Raw genomic sequence first — 6361 nt, forward strand, 5'->3', positions numbered from 1 at the left:
CCCATATCTCTAAATTCGTTAAGATTAGAGACACGAAATTTGGTATTTCGACTTTTCATCTAAAATAATTAAAGATGTATTTCGGCGTTTGTGATATTTCCTCTACAAGGGAAAAATGAAAGAACCGGGATTGCAAGTGTTAAGGTAACATGGCCATATCCCGAAGTCCCTTAATGTTGAAATCCCTTAAGGTTAGAAATTTGTTAAAGATATTTGGAAATATGGGATGCCGTAGGCCGAGCGAATTTGGGTGGGCTGGAGGCGAAGTCCCCAGTTAGCTGAAGTCTAGTATATCTTCATATTTCTCCCGGTTGGTCAGATATCCAAATCGAAAATAATAATGGTAATAATAGGATCTCCTAAACAATGGTGATTGGAAAGAAGAAGGAAGGTTTATTACGCATATTAATTTTAATAATGTAGGTAGTATTATTTTCTAGAAGTGGAGATTTTAAATGTAAACAGAGAATGAACGCAACGATAAGAATCGGGACAGAAACTTTTCAGGAAGAAAGGGGGGGAAAAAAGCACATTTTAGGGTCGTTGAATAGTAATTTAAGAGAAAGGTTAACCAAATATGAAGTATTTCAGAATATTATGCTATATATGGAGCAGAAATGCAGACATTATAAAAAAAAAAAGTTACCAAAAATTGTCGGAATATGAGTATGAAGTAGATTGGAGAACATTTGGGTGGGTCGAACGGAAGATTAAAGAGGAAGTATGGCAAAAAAAAAAAAAAACGGATATAATAGGCCTATGAACACATAGCAATAATGGAGATAATTTTGAAAAAATGAGGGAGATGGGAATTAAAGGGGAGTAATTAAAATGAAAAAAAAAATACATATATGTATGTTCCAAGGAATATCATAAAAGGGCTGGTGAAAGAAAAGGGAAAATTCTACAATTGATAGAACATACAAAAACAAGTAAAACTGCGTTAGGACTAAGACATTGGTGAGGGTCCATTGGACATAGAAGCTAATCAATTTAAGGTAAGGGACCTCTCATTAACTAAGCAATAATAATAATAATAATAATAATAATAATAATAATAATAATAATAATAATAATAATAATAATAATAATAATAATAATACTGTGCATTATGGAAGCAACCGAAACTTTTATTTATTTATTTATTTATTTTTAATTTTACATATATTAGAATTTTTATGAAATTTACGAGAAGCATGCATATATAGAGTTTGTGGCAAGGTTTTGTAAAATCATCCTACTGTAAACCATATTTTGCCAAAATCGGACAATTCATATTAAAAGTATCGTAGAACATATTTCATAAATCGCCGTGGACGGGAGAGCTAAATCGACTCCCTCACTCTCAATAATAATTCTAAACCCAAGCACTCTAAATGATTTTGAAGCCTGAGAAAAACATATAGTATCATATTCGAGCGAAATCGATTTTTTTTTAAACCGAAAGTTGTAGTGGAAGGTCCTTTTCTTCTGATGCAGGGATTGGCCTAAGTCTATTCCTCATTCATCACTGATTTTTACTCCATGTTGAGAGATCATTGGGAGCCTCAAACGAAGTTTGCGCTATATTCTTCCAAAATCAAATATAGTCTTTGATAAAAATATTGTGGAACATACTGGTTTTCAAGTAAGAGTTGCGCGGTTGCAAATTCGACCTTATACTCATTAAAAAAAAAAAATACCCATCACTAGGGTAACTATGAATACTCAAAGATAATATGACATATTGTATTAAAATCCAATTATTTTGATGAAATTTATGGAGAAAAAGTGGTATTTCTTTCATGATATTTAACCCACTAATCCCCAGTGTATCACAGGTGTCACAATGATTTCCTGTTGACCTTATAAAGTTAGTTTCAAACGTTTTACACAAATACCCATTGTACTTTATAAGCGACACATAAACCTTTGTAGCAAGCTTTGTTTCGTTTCTTTTCTTCAGGTTTTAGCAATTTTATTCAACTTTTCTTGTCAGTAGCTGCATGTGGCTCATGGAGTTCTCGAGCACCTTTCAGATTCCGGATATATTTTATTTATTCCTATGATAAGTAAGTATTTAACTCCCTAATAATTTATTTTTCCTGTATCTAAAAGGGTCAATAATTACTCTTTTTAAATAGTAATTGTTCATGTACTAAATTAAAGGTGTAAACTACGTTTATTCCTCACTGAGTCACAGGTGTCATATTGGGTTTCCAATTCATTCAAAAACACTTTTTTTTTTTTTTTGGACATTTCTGTTATCTAAGGCCCTCATTTAGTGAACCATGAAAGTTTTGTTCAAAAAATTCTTATTTGAACAATGTTTGGGTTTTTTGTGGGTTAAGTAATGAAACTTCGAAGCTAGGGAGTATATCTGTTTTTACCAGCTTGTACGTAAACACTTTCAACCACAACTAATGGGGCTAATCCAGATGTCCTGAAGAAAGTATAATGTATCAAAATCAAATAATTTTCACCTGCTTTATAGTGGAAAATAGTTTTGCTTGTGTAACCCTTTGGGGATCTTGTGGTACAATTTGTACCATACGGGTGTACATTACGTTACGTGTACTTGGTACATTACGTTATAACTCTCCTATTTGAGCTTTTTCGTCCGGTTTTTTGTTTTTGTTTTTGTTTTTGTTTTTGTTTTTCAAGTCCAGAGGCATTGCAGGAGACATTACGGATGGTTTCACACCTTCCTGTGTCGAGACATAGGAGGTGATGACGTCATAAGTCTAAAATTTATATTTTCGTGTAATACTTTTTGGGGGGGTTTATGTAAAGTATTTTTGACAGGCTTATTTTTGCACGTAGAAGATTGAAATTTTGCACAAACATGCAGTCCACCGAGTAGTATTTACCAGATTTTTTCTTCAGATTTTTGCGTTAAAACAGGGGGAATCCAGAGGGTCAAAAAGTTGAAAAAAGGGTATCCCGTTTCAACCCAAAAACCCCGTTTTTCCCCATTTTCCCGCCTTAGATACATGATGGAGACAAGTGAATGGTACCGCCTGAAAGGCAGTTCTATTCTGAAGAGAATGATGTGCGACACATGGCCCTAGGGTAATTAGGGAAGTGTCAGGAAATTTTTATCAAAACATACTTCTGTATAGGGGAATTTTGGGCATTTTCGGTACTATTTTTGTGCTGGCTTATTTTTGCACCTAGAAGATTGAAATTGTGCACAAACATTCAGTCCACTGAGTAGTATTTAACAGATTTTTTCAGATTTCTGCGTTAAAACAGGGGGGTACAGAGGGGCTAAGCGTTGAAAAAGGGAAATTTTTACCAAAAAGTCCCTCTCACGGGATTTTCCCGCCTTAGATACATAATGGGGACAAGTGAATGGTACCGCCTGAAAGGCAGTTCTATTCTGAAGAGAATGATGGGCAAAACATGACCCTAGGGTAATTAGGGATGTCTCAGGGAATGTTTAAAAATTTCCCTCTGTATACGGGAATATGGGACATTGTCGGTATATATATATATATATATATTTTTTTTTTTGGCGGTCTTACTTTTGCACCTGGAAAATTGGAATTGTACATAAACATTCAGCCCACCGAGTAGTATTTACCAGATTTTTTCAGATCTCTGCGTTAAAACAGGGGGGGTCCAGGGGGCTAAAAGTTGAAAAAAGGATATTTAGACCCAAAAAATCCCGTTTTTCCTCATTTTCCCGCCTTAGATACACGATGGAGACACGTGAGTCATACCGCCTGAAAGGCAGTTCTATTCTGAAGAGAATGATGGGCGAAACGTGACCCTAGGGTAATTAGGGATGTCTCAGGAAATTTTTTACCTGAGATCATGGTGTTTTACGGTAATTTGGGGCAGGGTGGGAATTCCTGATAAAATTTCTCCCGCCCTTGGTATTCAAGATAGAAACTTGAAATTTGGCACACACATTCAGTATACCAAGTACTATTTATCAGATTATTTTTAGATGGCTACGTTTACACAGGGTTGCTCCAGAGGGGCCCAAAGTGCGAGAAAAAAATTTCCCTCCGAAATTTTCCATTTGACATCATTTTTTCCGCTCCTGGTATATGGTATGAGCATGCAAGTGGTATCATTTGAAAGCCAGCTCCATTCTGAAGAGAATGAGGTATAAACCATGATCCTAGGATAAATAGTGACGATGCAGTAGCTGCTTGACTGAAAGTCTAAAAAATAGCCCAAAAACCCCGGATCCCTTAAGGGGTAATGGAGAAACTTTTAACATGAGATGGACAACATTATACTTTGTTCAGAACATCCTGATAGTATCCCCATTACTTGTGGTTAAAATTGGTCACTTGTAACTTAAGCTCGAAGAATTTAGAAAAAGACTCAGGAAATGCTTCGTGTGCAGTGTTGTACTGTATAGGGCAGAAATATGGACATCATGCAAAAACGATTAAAAACCCCGACTGGAAGCATTCGAAATGTGGGGGTGGAGAAGAATGGAGAGAATTAGCTGGGTCGAGAGGAAAACAAATGAGGTGGTGTTAGAAATGATGGAAGATAAAAGAACAATTTTAAATATTATTAAGAAGAGGAAGAGAAACTGGTTGGAATATTGGTTAAGAAGGAAATGTATCATGAGTGAAGTAGTAGAGGGCATAGTGGCAGGAAAGAGAGGGATGGGGTGAAGAAGACTACAAATTAATGATCGATATCAAAACAGAAAAATCGTACATGAAGACGAAGAAGTTGGCGGAAGACCGTGGAACATGAAAGATTTTCAGTTGCGCCAAGTTACCTGACAATAAAGATAGAATACTTATGATTACCCCTAGTTCCTGACAGATTGCATCTTTTAACAATATGATTATTTCTGAAGGTAAGGAAAGTCACATACTAAGTTTATTTAAAATCTGGTAAGTTTAGTGAGAGTTATCATGGAAAAGACAGACACAAAAGCTGATCGAGTCGAATCATAGTAGCTTCGATACACTAGCTTCAATTTATTATTATTATTATTATTATTATTATTATTATTATTATTATTATTATTATTATTATTATTATTATTATTATTATTATTATTATTATTTACTGAATAGCTAAACCTTAACGGTAGAAATTGGTTTATGTAGTATGAAATTGTCGATATCGTAGAACACTGTAAGTATAACTTTAAAATAATAATAAAAAACAAACTGTAAAATTTACCTGATAAATAGAACACAAGTTGATAGTACACAATAGAAAACAATGACTCTCCTTTTCTTTTATAAAACTTTAACTCATGCTCTTCCAACAGGATCAAGCACTGTAGCGATTAGAAACACTTACGGAGTCTAAACAATTTTTGACGCAAAATCACAATACTACGTAAATGTGAGAAATGATCTCAACGGACTATACCGTATCAGTGAGATGTTCTCGTTTTTTTCTTTCTTTTAGTCATATGAATAGGAAATAAGAAAATAAAGCTGGTAACCTCATTTTTCGAATCTCAGAAAACAGAAAGTGAGTCCTCATGACATGATAGGTCATGTGACCTGTGCACCAGGAAGTTTTGTAATAAGATAACGCGCTACATGGCATTTTATTATATTAAAAATCTTTTCTTTACTTTCTGCAAACGTATGTGTGTGCTTTCGACTAAATCTGTAAATAGCCTACGAGTTAAAAAAAAAAAAGTATGAATCATACACCCGGTATTTGTTCAAGTGAGCGTAACGAGCTTCTGTCCAAGGGTGGATAACTTAACGAAATGTGCAATATTTACATTTTGTTATCTGTTACGGTTACTATTTTGTAACCCATTTCTGCACCTAGTTAATAACGTTATTAGTCAGTGTAACTTTTAAAATGGTACGCTCTGAATTATGTTAGGCTGAGTAACGTTACTCAATGGAACATTCTGCATTTTGGTATTGTAGTTACGGTCACCAAGGGATTAGCGTTACTCGAAATACCCACGTAGGTCGTACCTGCTTGAGATTGTTAAGATAAAACTGGTTCCACTGAATACCAGTTCTCTCTCGAACCCAATGGGTTTTGTTCCTTGATTTTAGCGATATGAAACGTATTGAAATTCTGCAGAACATTTTTGTGTAAGTAGACATATTTTTGTAATGATGAGTACCATTTCTATGTTTCTCTTTTCTTTATCGGTTACCTTTTGTACCTGTATTTCATCTTCTTCAATTCTGATGGTCTTGGAGTTACGCTTGAGTAACGTTTAAACATCCTTGGCGACAGGGAGTCTAAGGTTGGCTTTAAAATAATCTCCATTATACTAGTAAATAAATTCCACGTTTTTCAGTCTGATTTCTTTTTCCTCATACTTAAGATTCAGTAAACACCTTAGGCCCCCCAGGCACATGTCCTTTGAGAATAGCATTACTTTGATTGCTCTGTATTTAAAAAGAGGAAAAAG

The 6361-nt window shown here is 34.7% G+C and overlaps 1 protein-coding gene across 1 annotated transcript in view; it reads right to left on the bottom strand.

Annotated features, from left to right (window-relative positions):
* The window catches only part of LOC145666438 (clavesin-1-like), a 65368-nt gene extending 60019 nt beyond the window's left edge, over window positions 1-5349 (bottom strand). The window contains exon 1 of the mRNA XM_081733664.1: window positions 5146-5349. The gene's annotated coding sequence lies outside the window, so the exon portion shown is untranslated. The remainder of the gene's footprint in view (window positions 1-5145) is intronic.
* Window positions 5350-6361: the final 1012 nt, after the last annotated feature.

The sequence above is a fragment of the Thermobia domestica genome, chromosome 12, assembly GCF_964235325.1.
Source record: "Thermobia domestica chromosome 12, izTheDome1.hap1.1, whole genome shotgun sequence".
NCBI lineage: Eukaryota > Metazoa > Arthropoda > Insecta > Zygentoma > Lepismatidae > Thermobia > Thermobia domestica.